The following is a 15,209-nucleotide window of genomic DNA, read 5'->3' on the forward strand; positions in this document are numbered from 1 at the left end:
ATAAATAAATGGGTTGACGAGTCATATATGTGTTTATACTCCAAACCTACCAACCCGTGACCCGCCAGCCCGTAACATGTATAGTTAAATGGGTCGTGTTCCGGTTGGTATATTTTGACCTGTCAATCCGCGACCCACCAACCCGAGCACGATTGCCAAACTTAAGCCCCAATATTCATGGTTTTTTGTTTTTTGATGGTTGTACAGTAAAAGGAACGAAGATCATCTTGCATCTGAGTACAAGTTTTCATACATTAATGAAAACAATTTCCCATAGAATTTGTTGCGCGTATTTAGACGATACAAATTACATTGGTATAATACGTAGTAGTACTTGTTTATACAATATGTTGCGTCAAAGTAAATCACATATGAGAAATTGAAGTATTTCGTTTTCTGCTTCGTCGTTAATTAGATAAAAAATAAAAAATATATTATGTTTAATAGGTTGTCATGTTGAAAACATGTTAAAGATTGCCATCAAACTCAATTGAATGTATTTTTAAACAGATTGACCTATTTATAAATTGAATATGTTAAAATATAACTTAATCCAATAATTTTAGATTGGATATCGTAAAAATTTGATTAGTCTTATGAAAGCCTTTTTAAACCATTGGATCATTTAGGTTTGAGCATTTAACTTGAAATAAGTTCTTTTGGTTGCTACCCCGTGGTCCGTGGGCCCAACAAATAAGCATTTTGAACTTTTTGATTGGGTGAAAGTTTAAACATCATGTTTTTATCTTTAGAAATTGCGAAGAAAAAGCAAAATACGGAGGCGGTAGAAACTTGGGTGGAAAGTAAAATTTGCAGAAAAATCCAAAAAGAAGAGAAGCGAAAAGGTTAAAATCTCTAAAGTAAAATTAGAAAAGTGAGGGAAGTAGTATCGCCGGAAAACCGATTATCGCCGTCGCCCGTCTTTGACTCCCTCGCAGCCCTCCGCCTCAATTGCCGACGGTTAGACGGTTAGCTCTCGCAATCTCGCTTCTCCTCACATCACTCGTCTAGTGGCCTATCTTTTCGACGGTGGACATAATCCGTTGATCTTAGACTTTTGACTATTTATACGGTATATTCGTTTAATACTATGGTGATTGCTAATAATACATCCAACCCAACTTATAATTAACTATTTATAATAATTTTTTTTCGAAAAACAATACAATTTTAAAAATTAAATATATTTCAAAACTTAATTAGGGTGTTATATGGTAAAATGAGTCCTTTTAGATAATGTTTTGAGTTTGCCCATGCAGAAAATTTCATTGTGGTTAACATGTTTGAAAGAGTAAGCAGCCATTGGCAACAACATACTCATGTGTTGGGTTGTGGGTTAACCAAAACAACCGGGTGGAGATAATACCGAACTAACAAGTAAACAAAAGCACTCCCTCTTTCATAGCCTTCACTGATACAGAGTTGTTGGTAGGAGAGGGTGCAAAAAATCAAATAGCTAGGAACCCTACCAACACTGTGTTCGGCAAGTCTTTTTTTTTTTCATCAAAATTTCCTGTTTTTGTTGTTTTCCTTTAAAAATCATGTGTATTTGAATTATATATATATATATATATATATATATATATATATATATATATATATATATATATTTTCAGATGTTAAGCGTCTGATTGGGAGCAGGTTCGGTGGGGCTCATGTGCAGAAGGACATAGAGTTGTGGCCTTTCAAGGTCATTGAAGGGCCTTCAGAGAAGCCAATAACTATATATTGTGGTTGAGTTCAAGGGTCAAGAGAGGAAACTTACACCTGAAGATCAGTTATCTGGCATGGTTCTCAAGAAGATGAAAGAGGCTGCTGAAGCATTTATGGGGACAAAGGTGACGGATGCTGTGATCACTGTTCCAGCTTATTTTAGTAACAAGCAACGAGAGGCAACAGTGGTAGCAGGAGCTATGGCGGGTTTGAATGTATTGTGTTTGATAAATGAACCTACTGCAGCTGCAATTGCATATGGTGCATGCCAACAAGATTAATACGACACACAAGGAGAAGAACGTATTGGTGTTTGATTTGGGTGGTGGAACGTTTGATGTGTGTCTTTTGAAAGTTGGTAAAACAGGTGTGATTGATGTGAAAGCTGTCGGGGGAGACACTCATTTAGGTGGTGAGGATTTAATTTGATAGGGCACTTGTTAATCACTGCATGATGGAATTTAATAAAAAACACAAGGTGGATGGCATGAACGGAAATCCTAGAGCCTTGGCCAGGTTGAAAGTTGTTTGTGAAAAAGCAAAGAGGGATTTGACCTCAACAACTTTAGCTTCAATCGAGATTGATTGCTTATATAAAGGCATTGACTTTTCCACTAAAATCAGCCGAGCGAAATTCGAGGAACTGAATTCAACTTTGTTTGACAAGTGCATTCAGCTGGTGGGTGACTGTTTGAGTGATGGGAAAATGCAAAAGACAGATCGTGGATGAGGTGGTGGTGGTTGGTGGATCGAGCAGGATTAGGATTCCAAAGGTGCAACAAATGTTGGAGGAATATTTTAATGGGAAGACACTTTGCAAGAGCATGAATGGGGGTGAGGCTGTTTGCATTTGGTGCTGCAATCTTGGCTGCAAAGTTAAGTGGGAATTATAATGGTGTTGCTGGATGTCACTCCTCTCTCACTAGGAATAGCAATTGATACACCCCCCCCTATAGAAAAAACGTAATGAGTTTTATTATTCCGAGGAACACGTCCATACCCACAAGCATCACAAAAATATATTGTTCACAAGTCAATACAACATCAGCACGTATTGGGGTGTATCAGGGTGAGAGCACCCAAGTTAATTAAGGACAACATATTACTTGGGGAGTTCAACCTTTATGGCCTTACTCTTGATCCCAATCAGACTTCACAAATAGATGTTTGTTTCAGTATAGATGTTAATGGGATCCTTCACGTCTCTGCAGAGGAAACATCCACAGGTAAGAGCTAGAAAAACCATTACAATCGTTAAGACCTGAAGTTCTTATCCCCTTACCCATTAATTAGTGGAAAAGAAGCACGTGTGTTTAAATTTTAAAATATATATGGTTTGCATTTTGCAAAAGATTATATGCTAGTAACCTGCAGGTGGACTTAATTGCTTTCAATCTATTTTTATTGTCAATTAAGCTTCATGATTTGTTGTTTTTTTTGGTGAAACATGAATATTTTTTGCTTGTTTTATCCACCCTCGTCCATGACGAGACTGTTAGGGTTAAGTACTTGTTTAGTGATATATTCTGACTTTCATACATAACTTATTTATTTTAAATTAACATATATGTTTGTAGTGACACATTAGTTGATATTGAGACATAAAGTGTTTAAACACTACAGCCAAGCTAGCTTTATGTTGATGAAGTGACTCTGAGACACACCGCACACGTGTCGACATGCCGTTGTTGATTGATTCTCTCTAAGATTTTGGGAGAGTTTAATTGCAATGACAGATTAAAAAAACCAAACCACTAAGATAAATAAAAGTTTACTAGCCTTGTTTCAGTTACACATTCGTAAATTGTTTTGAAGAGGAATTAAAAATGTGAATAAGTGAAGAAGTATCTAATATCCGACCGATTAAACATTATACTTTTAGGAAATTCTCCTAAGTTATCAAGCGTCATAAATCAAACAACTCTATCATGTAATTCTTGATTATGGCGGGTCCTAGACAATGTGAGGCCCGGGGTAAAATAAAAATATTGGGACCTTATAATTTTATTTATTATTATTTTTTTTTTTGGTAAAGGGGGGCCTAGCCCCTCGGAAAACTTTGAAAATTTTATTAATTAAGAAAAAAACCCAACATATAGAAAAAAAGGCTTCGAGACATACTGCGAATGCCAAACAACCAAGTAACTATTAATACGAAACAACAAATAAAAAGGTCATCCTCCGAAGCCTAATACATAAACATAACAAAAAAAAAAGATATTATCTTCCTCATTTAATACAGTTTCATATGTGACATTATCTTGTAAATTAGAAGAATTTAATTTTTTTTACAAACTTATTCTTAGATTCTTTTTAGCTTCATTAAATTGTTCATTTTTTCACTTCCAGACATATTTTCTAACAAATCAACAATCACATAGATTTAAAAATCAACAAAAAAAAACAAAACAAATTAACAAAAAAAGTGAATAGATACTATCTGCTTAGTCAACTGTTCTCTTGCCGTTTATATCCTCCGAGACCAAAACAGAAATGAGAAATCTGAAGTTTAGAAAACAGAGAAGTCAAATTAAACTAAATAATATTTAAAATTTAGAAAATTCGAATTAAGCAAAATCACAAAAAATTGATTAACAAAAAGTGAAAAGAGAATACATGCTCAACAGCTATCCTGGATGTTAATAATCCTCTGAGCTCAAATAAGAAATGAGAAATCTGATTATTTGAAGTTTAGATTAGAAAACAGAGAAATCGAGTTAAACAAATTCATCATTAAAATTCAGAAAATTCGAATAAGCAATGATTCATACAAATTTGAAATCAGTAAATTCTATTTCAATGGACAATGATTCATACAAAATCAAAATCAAAGATCGATTTTGCAGATTCTTAACAAAACAAGTTCATAAATTCAGAAATTCGAATCAGATAGTAACACAAACGATTATGAAAGATTGTTCTACTTCACACTTCCGACTGAATACGATTCAGAAGAGATTAATCCAACTGATGCACTTAATCCCGAGTCTCAACTAAAAAACATATGATTCAGAAATAAAACGACAACAGGTAACATCCAATTGCTCGTATTTCTAGAAAAATGAAATCATAAATAAGAAGTGAAAGAATCAAGTGTTGCCTATTTGTCTTTGGACTTGGGCGAATTCAGCAAATCAGAAAAGAGGAGAAGAATCGATTATCTTCAACTAGAAATAGAAAAAAAAAAAAAAAAAAAAAAAAAAAAAAAAAACTCCCTCACTTCTTCATTTTGGTTTGTCGCCTATACTCTTTACAATATTTGGCCAAAACTAGTCCATAAGTCTTAAATTTAATGGGTTGTCATTAATATAATCCAATAACAAATATAAAATGGGGCCCTTTGGCATTTGGGGGCCCGGGGCGATCGTCCAGCTTTCCCATGCCCATGGGTCGACCCTGTCTTGAATATCCATAGCTTACAAACTAACATGTATATCTAACATATCATCAATACACAAAACAAGTGTGGTATCTTGGGGAATAACTTTTCTTGGCTCCGGTTGATTGTACAAATCAAATCATCTCTTTTAATTATTTTAGATTTCATTATGAAAAATATTTTGCAGTTCCATAGTTTAAGTTTGGGATCACACGAATTTTCATCCAATTCTCTTAAACCAAGGCTCTGATACCAACTTGTAACATCCCAAAAACTATGATAAAAATTTTCATTTTTATAAAAAACATTTCCACTAGAAGCCAAAGATAAACAACCAATGTTTTGAAATCATATCCAACAAAATCAGAGTATTAAGTTAATCTCTCAAAACATCAAATCATAAGAGGATGTGTACGATCATGCCTTTGCCTTACACTAAACAATGATAATTCCTCAAACTACAACCCAAACCCTAAAGTTGACCTAAAGTCAAAATTGGTCAAAGTCAATGGTCAACTCTAAACAATCGCCACGACATGGATGAGCTTATGTCACGTCTTGGGGATAATAGGACAAAATAGTCGAGATTCTGCCAATCTCCACAATGTGGCGACTAATTCTCCACGTCGTGGAAACTATCTAGACCAGCTTAATCCATTAAGCCCTTAATTGTTTTCTCCATTAATCTAAAATTTCTAGAATGCTTCCATACTCCCCAAAGATCATAAAAGGCGCAACTTTATAGACATGCATATCTAATGCATGTCTTGAGCTCAAGCTAGGTCAAAATGGTGCAAAATGGGGCCAAGATCTCATGCAAGAATTCAAAACTCTATCAAAATTCAGATCCATCACTCTAAACCATAAAAGGACTCTATAGATCTATAAAGTTGGAAACTTTATGGAACCCAAACATTCCAACTAGACTAATCATGAAGAATAAAACTAGAAAACCTAGAACTAAGAACATGGAGTCATAAAGCTTGGAACTTAAGGACTTACAAGAGTGTAGAAAACACGCACAAAGAGAATGAGGAGAGTTTCTTGTTGAAACAAAGTTTCAAGGGACACCTTCTTCTTCAAGACACCACCAAACACCACGAAAGCTTAAAAGTTAACAATGGAGGCTACGGTTCGCTTTTGGAGGATGAGGGGGAGTGATAGAGGCTGAGGATGGCCAACAACAACCATCACATCCCTTAAATAGGGGCACAACCCCCGAAATTAGTATTTGTCATTAAACAGCTTGCCACGTCGTGACCACTATACTGTCACGCTGTGACACCCACTAATGATGCGTGATTTCCATGGCCTTTGCCACGTCGTGGAGACTACATCCCCAGGCTGTGGCCTTGAAAACAACTATTTTAACTTAAAGCCTTAATGAAAAAAGGATCACATGGACCAGATGCTACGAAAAAGTTATAAAACTAATTTTTATAGAAGTTAAAAAAAAGTTAGTAAAAGAGGTGTTAAAAATTTATAAAAAAAAGATTTTGAACAAATCTGTAAAAATTTGAAAATTAGTCAAAAACAAAAAAAAAAAAAAAAAAAAAAAAAAAAAAAAAAAAAAAAATTGGATCAAGTTTATAAATGTCTTGTAAAATTGAAAATATTACGTGTGTGTGTGTGTGTATATATATATATATATATATATATATATATATATTGACTTAGGTTATTGTATTCTAACTATTTATTGTGTGGATGTAAGGTTAATTGTGAATCAATCATTTTAGTTATTTTAAAAAAGTGATTAATACATATTATTGAAATAAAGATAATTAAAAAATACTGTCTAATTTCATTGTAAATGTATTTTAGTAATTAACATAAATTTAAAAAAAAAATTGCAGATTTTAGAGAATAATTAATTCTCATAACTTTAAAATCTGATTTTTGGATATTTAATATATTAATTCGGACATTTTAAAAGAATATATTTATGATTATCTTGAAAAAAAACATTAAATTTGACAGAATACAATAAACATATATTATCAATATTAGTAATTTTTAATGAATACATATTTTATATGAAAAAAATTAATATTTTAGAATCATAATTACATTCATTCTTAAAGAATACAAATATGAAACATAAATTACGTTTATGTTGAAAGAATATCACTAATAACGGTTAACAATTACATTTATTTTTAAAGAATAAATTTGAGAATGGTTAAAAATCAAATAAAAATATTGAAATGTAAGTAAAACATTAATGCATTTTGATAGAATATTAATTGTTTAATTAGAAGATAAAGATTAAATCAAAATTGGTTTGTTTTTAAATTAGATTAATTAAATTAATTTTGAAATTTAAACTTAAACCTACTATTTTAGAAAAGTTTTAAAATACACCTTATATTATATAATTAAAATTTAATACACTATATGTATAAGATAAATCAGTCAAATCACTAATACGCTTCATTCACAAAGCCATATTATAAAAGGAGTTTAAGGAAGCGACATATAAAATAACCGTCATTGAGTATCCATTCTTACCCACCGCTCTCTTGAATGGCGGAGGGTCTTTAGCTGAATGGATTTGATAGGACATAATTTCCTTAATAATGTAACACTCGGTTCCAAGCATGAATTAAATTCAAAAGTCTTTATGATTCTCTTTGAACACGGCATGGTGAAGCCTTATCACAACGTGTTGATAGGCCTTTGGGCCGTGAATTTTATTGGACCAACACGGCGTGTTTGTGTCATTACACAACGTGTTGGTGTCTGGTGGAGAAGCCCTAATTTTTAGGGTGTTGCATCATATTTAACGGCCTTAAGTCCTCATCGTTGTCCTCCTTACCAGCCTCCATCGCCATTAAAACCCTAAAATCGATCCCTAAGTCTCTTAGTGGTATTCTTGAGCTAGTAAGAAGTTCTTGGTGCTCTTTTTTGGCCTTTGTGAAGGAAGAGGAGATCTTGAAGTTGTCTTGCTTGGTGGAAAGGCCTTGGATCCAGAATCATCTTCTCTTGTGCAAGCTTTCTAAGGTATCAAGTTTGAACCTTGACTTATAGATGTTTAGATCACCTCATTTTGTGTTTTGTTATGCTTTTGGCCCTTTTTTGGGTTTTTAAGAGAGTGAAGTCGTTTGAAGGGCTTATTATTCCAAATCTGAGTTTGTTTGGACTCGTTGAGCATAAAGGTGCAAGCTTTATGAGATAATTGGCTTCATGCATGCAATAAGTCACTTATTTAGTCCCTTTTAAGCTTAAGAGCTTCATTTAGACATGCATGAACGTAAAGTTGGCAACTTTACGTGGATTTATAGCTCAAGGAAGTCAAATCTATGTTTCGAAGTTATGTCTTCAAGGATTAAGTGCTTATTGGTTAAGCTATTGCTCTATCAAGCCTTATGGATGGGTTTTGGACCCTTTTTGGTAGTCTCTATGGGTAAAGTTGGAAACTTTACCCTTCTAAATCTCACTTTGGTATAGATATGATCTTTGGAGCTCTTAGGGTCGAAGAAGGCAGTTTAATGTGTTAAGTTGTTGGAACTCAGGAAAACACGACGTGTTTGCAAGTCAACACGGCGTGTTGGCTAGGGTTTTCCTCGACTGATTGGATGATGGTGAAACATGGCATGTTTACAAGTCATGCTTCTTGTACTCACTTAGGACGTCCATTTCCCAAAGGTCATGCTTCTTGGACCAAAAACCCAATAAAATGATAATAAGAAAATCTAAAAAGTTATTAAGCAAGTTTGAGACTTGCTTACCAGGAAGGATGAAATGGAGTCTCTGGATCTACTAGCTTCTTCTTGAACCCCCAAGCTTCTCCTTCCTTCATAAGCTTCAACACACACAAATCTTCACTCAAAAATGGCTCACAAGCTCACAAATGCATTAGGGTTTCTGGATTTAGGGTTTGGGACCTGGAGGCTGGAAATGAGGTCAGCATGTGGGGATTATGATGCTTAAATAGGGTGCAAAACCCCGAAATTAGGGTTTCACCCCTGCCAGCCTACTCGTCGAGTTGTGTCACACCCCCGAACCAGACGGCGGAAACGTCCAGGGGCTGTTGTGACTCAATTGAATACCATCACAATGAATATACATGAAACATAACATCATTCATCACCAACATTTGAATATTACAACTGATAGTGTTTACATCCATTACATTGTCTCAAAAATTACATGTCCAAAAATAAATTGTTCATTGATAATTAAACACCCGCAAAACATCATAGAGTACAATCCTTTCTTCACTTTATCTGTTACCTGAGAATACAAGTATTTTGAAAATCGTCAACATATGAAATGTTGGTGAGTTCATAAGTAATGTTTGAAATCCAATGTTTTGTATTGTTTGAAAACCACCAGAAAATCCGATATTTTCTGAAAAGAGCTTAGTATAAAAAGTGTGAAGATCCATAAGTATGCTTGTTTGTTTCTATAAATGTAAGAATACGATTTGTAAAACTCGGTATGTAGTTCAAAAATGTATTAATTGAAACCCTAGGAAAACCCGACGTTTCCCTATCACTTTACTTTAAATAGTTCATGTGTTGGTACTTCGTTACGACAGGTGTATGCATTGAGCTCCGGAGACCTTGGATAAACAGTGGGTTGTGAATTGTTGTAACGTACGTAAATGAAAACGACCAGTTGACAACCGTACAAACGATCCCTTAGGCGTCGCTCGCACTTATTCACATAATCCAACCCCCCGGAATCATGTAGCCCCACGACCGAGAGGAAAAAGAAGGTGCGAAGCCCCCGGTAATTCCCTACGTCGTTCAAGGCTATAGTGAATGCGAAGGACCCTTAGCCCAACTCGCATTTGAGAAGTCTCGACTTTGCTAGCAGTACCGAAGGACCCTTGGGGACCAGCAGCACGTTTGCCATTGAAAGTCCTTTTACGCTGTGTTGGATCATGTAAGACCCAACAACTCGTAAGGTTGATGTCTTCGGGCCTAAAGATCAGGTCATTGGGCTAGCTAGGCCCAACAAACAAGATTTTACACTTTTGGGCCCAAAGATGGTGCGTCGACGTCTGTGCACTCTCACGTGTGTATTGAATTCCCAAATGTTACTTGTGTGAATTGAGTTATCGTCGTGTTAGTAGTTTCGGGTTGTTATTGATTCGAGACCGAATCAATTCGTTTAACAACGATTTTTGGTATTGTTGTGTATTGTATTTTGTCGGTAGTCGCGGTGCCAATATTTGATCACGATGGGTGTATTGAATTAGCATTGAAAATTTTCTGTTTACAGCCCCTCTTTAAGTTGTAAATTTACTTTTTCGACCCTTTAAATAAATAAATTTCCGGTTTAGTCCTTAAACCATTTTTCTTGTCATTTTAACACCAAAACTTATCGAAATTGATATTTTTCAGCATATTCTTAGTTGAAAACAGTTTTGTTCCCTGAAAATACAGTTTTCTCGGTTGTAACCCCTCTTTTTCGCAGTTTTTACAATTTTGGCCCAAATCAGAAAATTTTTGCAACTTTGGTCCTTTTAAATTTTGAAAAGCATTTTAAACCTTAGAAAAGGACTTGGAACACTAGTAGTCCATTGTTTTACAGAAAAACACAGTTTTAGCCCTTCAAAACAGAAAATTTCGCATATTGGGCCCTATTGGGCCGAAAATGCCATTTTTAGCCCATTAAGCTTGAAATTTATATTTTTAATCCTCCAAAAGAATGTATTTCCAGAAAACACTTTATTGAAACTGTTTTGACTCATCTCACCCATCAGAATTCGTAATATGTCATTTTGGGCCCTTTAACTTTATTTTTTTAACATTTTGTGTCCAAAAATGAGTTTTTAGCCCAAAGAAGATGTTATTAAGCCACTTAGCTATTTTTCTTGAAATACTTTGTATGTAGAAATATAATTTATGCTAGTATCATTTATCATAAAGTATATGTCGATTTTTAGGGGCTTATGACTAGATCCAACATCATAATCACACAAAAACACACATATAAGCATAGAAATCATACAAAGCATACAAATACATATAGATCTACACATTTGCTTGTATCCCCCCCCCCCATAAAACTTATAAAACAGAAAAATAGGGAGTATGAAGCTCACCTTAGGGTGTAGTTTCGGTTTTTGAAGAAAAGATGGAAGAAAACTTGGTGATTTTTGGCCCTAGCTCCCCTTGATGAAGATCTCGAGTTTATGGAGTTTTCTAGGAGTATGATCACCAAAGAAACTTGTTTAGGATAAGTGATCTTATATGAGAAGGGAGTTTTGTAACTTAGACATGGAAAAGCTTACCAAAGGATGATGATTATCTTGTAAAATCCTCTTGAACACAAGAAAAATTTCGAGATTTTGAATGGAGAGGAAGAATGATTTCTTGAGTAATCTAGAGAGAGTTTGTGAGGTGTGTGTGTGTTTGAAAATGGCCGAGAGCAAGAGAGAGAGAGGGAGAAATAGACCTTGAGGTGATATGCATGGAAACATGAGACATGTTGCATGGAAAACCAAGAGATAAAAATGAGGTGGCATGGTAATAGTCAACTTCTCATCTTGGGCTTTTCTTGGGCCGAAATTTTGTAAAGAAAAGGGTGTATTGGGCTTTAATGCCCCTAAGCCCAATATGTAGAGTTAGGTTTGATGAGTTTGACCTAAAAGAAATATAATATGATTTTAACACTTTGTTGGGCTAGTTTAGGTTAATCATGGTTCAAAACTTTTAATTTATTTCATTCTAGGCCCAATATGGCCCATAATGTTGAAATAAATTAATGTGGGTCCAATTAGAGCCCATTTAAAGGTTCTAATTCCATGATAGTCAAATTGGAGACTTATTGGCCCAATGGGTCCAATAAGGAAGTCCTAGTCCAAAATGGACCTAAACAAGAACTTCTAGGGTTTCCAATTGCTTGATGACTATTTGTAGTATTTGTATGATGTATTTGATTGAAGTTTTTGATGTCATAATAATAGGTATCACACATGCTCTTAAGTTTTTGATTCAACATTTTACTTAAGTATAGTGATTACAAGACACAAAATTTCTAGTTGTGACAAGTTGAGGGCTCTCAACTCGTCGAGTAGTCTTTACAACTTGCGTCCAATTTCCATTCCTACTCGACGAGTTTGGGGCCTCCAACGCGTCGATTTTGTTTACAAAAATGAATAAATCTTTAGTTAAATACATACCAGGAACTAGGCGTTACAACATTAGATTACAAAAAAACAAAAAAACAAAAAACAAAACGTATTTTCATCATTTGTTGATTACGTCACGAATAGATTTTTTATTTTATGGTTATTCAATGTGTAAACCCATAAAATAGTCATAGAACATTATCCTTTTCTTTATTAAAACAATATCTTTTCTTTAAACGGTAAAGTATTTTACAAAATATTCAATGTGTAAATTCATAAAATAGTCATAGAACATTATCCTTTTCTTTATCAAAACAGGGTCTTTTCTTTAAATAATAAAGTATTTTACAAAATCTCAGTTAGTAGTTGTTCTACGCTTTGTCACCTTCTATACATTTTCTTTAAATAATAGAGTATTTTACAAAATCTCAGTTAGTAGTTGTTCTACGCTTTGTCACCTTTTATACCAGTAAGGGCTCTATGCTTTGTTCCCTACTAAACTAGTAGGGGTTCAATGCTTTGTCTCTTTCTAAACTAGTATACTAGTAAGGGTTCTACGATTTGTCCCCTTCTATACTAGCAGGGGTTTTACACTATAGTCTGATACGGCTACCTTTGGTGATATTCCACCAAGACACGATAGAAACGCTAAAAGCCTTTAGGTAGCCTAATTCGGGCCCAGCTAGTTAGTTCAGGCCTAGCTAGCCAAGGGCTAGACCATTGGGTTGTGAGAGCCAAGTTAGAGTATTTGTCCCCTTCTATACTAGTAGGGGTTTTACTTTTGAAGTAATTTATCAATTTAATAGCAGACTATGTGTCTATCAACTTGTTAATTGGCCTTTTCAATTCATAATCATTTTCGCTTCTTTTTATCAAACATGTTACATGGACTATTATGTCTACAAATTGCTAATGACTAGTATGTTGCTAGTGTAACCAGGGTTAAAATGCTTGTGTTGTGATAAATTTTGAGGGATCAAGTTATGCAAGATCGTATTCATGAACCTGTTACATAGTGCCTTTTGGAATGATCATCTGCTTAAACATGCTCTATGTTACTTAGTGCCTTTTGGAATGATCATCTGCTTAAACATGCTCTATTCTCTTAGGGTTCATGTGGATGTTGATGTCTTCCATATCTTTTATTAGCTTGTTGGTAGTGGCGAATGCTTTGCTTTTCTTCTGTTAGTCGAGTTTTAATCACATATACTAGTCTGATGGTTTATTTCAAGCTCTTTAAGCTTTTCAACCGAGCTTGCATATGTCCGGAACCAACTAACCAAGTTTGTGCTTGCATACTAAATTGGGTTTGAGCTTAGCCTAAAAAGATCATTTAGTCAAACTCAAATCCGGCTAAGCTTTTAGGCTAGTCCAATCAAACCCCATACATGGCATCGTTTATGCTTTTCGTGGACGACAGTCACAACGCACACCACTGCTTCATAAACCTTATTGGTATTCAAGGTCTATTTGATATTTGAAAACATAAAGATTAAGGTCTGTCTCATAAAAAAATTTAGAGATACGTGTGAATTACTATGAATACAAATGTGCCTTTTTCCAAACTGGTAAGTGTTGAATCCTACTTTAATTCGATCTTAGTTGACGACACATTCATGTACTATACCTTAATGTGTATTGAACTATTGATGATGACTTATGTGATGCGGGTCCGTAACAAATTAAACCACGCAAATTTGTATGGCAAATTAGGTTATGTAGTTGATCAATAAATAATTTTCCCTTCTATTTTATAAAAAAAATTACATGAATAATTATTATGTTACATTTTTAAACAAAAATTGTCTAGCCTAACAGAAAGTGCATTCCTTGCATTTGTGTCTTATTCACAACCCAACTCAACCCAAATATCTATTAAAAAACTATTTATTTTACGTGTCACATACACAATCTAACTAACCATAAACTTTTATCCATATTAGCAACTCAAACCAATCTATTATTTTATTTTTTAAAAATATTCAAAAAGCATATCAACATTAGTCTCATTTTGTAGAGTATTATTTTTATGTATTTTAATATACTTTATTTAATTTTAAAATTAATACCACATCTATATTTTTATAAAATAAATGAAAGTGAAAAAAAAAAATGGTTAACTACGGTGAGCTAGGTTGTGTGGGCAATCTGCTCACACCATTTCTTTTTTTTATTATTTATATTTTAACTTTTTGGGTGAACCATGATGAGTTGTTCACCGATGTGGCTAGTCTTAGGGAGGTTGAACCTCTCCTTCATTTCAATGCACCAACTGCCAAAAGCATGGTCAATTGGTCATAAAGAAAGTGATGTTGGTATAAGGAGAACAAGAACACTATGTAGAAGAGGAAGATGAATGCCTGTTCATGTTCATGACCTATGTAAATCTTCAAATCAACTCAAATGAAGTGTGGTTTGCAGATAGTGCTTGCTCAAACCATGTAATCAATGACAAAAGCAAGTTCAAAGACTTGGATGAAACTCATAAATCTTGGGAGAGATTATGAGACAATAAGCAAGTGAAAACTGAAGAAAAAGGAACAATTGCAGTCAAAGTTAATGAACAGGTAACAATGAGAGTTGCAGTTGGTCCAAGTATTTTCTACTCTTCATCAATGATGTTTCATGAATGAGTTGGGTTTATTCTCTTACACACAAATCAGAAATTTGTGAATCAAGAGGACATGTTGAATGATTCAAAGCATTTCCTAAAAGTTAAGATAGTCAATAAGAGTATCTCTCTCAGTCTAACAGATTTTTTTATTCCTAGATTTTGGCTATTTATGTTTAGCTTTCATCTTCTTCTTTTGTTCGTGTAAAAGCCTGTAGTCTTCAGTTAATAAATGCATTGATCATTCAGCATACTTGTCTGGTTTCTATTCTTGTTAATATTTCAAACACATTAGAAGATGAAACTATTACTGGAGGAAAATTTGAATATCCAAGTTACTGAACAAAAATGGGTTCCCCAGCAAAAGTTATAAACTTTGTTTGGTGAAGAAAGCAGCAATCAGATTCAAAGAAGACAAG

At 34.2% G+C, this 15,209-nt stretch overlaps 1 pseudogene; it reads left to right on the top strand.

Annotated features, from left to right (window-relative positions):
- The first annotated feature begins 736 nt into the window (after positions 1 to 736).
- LOC145075322 (heat shock cognate 70 kDa protein-like) lies at positions 737 to 3,015 on the top strand (annotated as a pseudogene).
- Positions 3,016 to 15,209: the final 12,194 nt, after the last annotated feature.

This window comes from Lactuca serriola, chromosome 9 (assembly GCF_051521515.1).
Source record: "Lactuca serriola cultivar US96UC23 chromosome 9, Lser_US96UC23_V15, whole genome shotgun sequence".
Classification (NCBI taxonomy): Eukaryota; Viridiplantae; Streptophyta; class Magnoliopsida; order Asterales; family Asteraceae; genus Lactuca; species Lactuca serriola.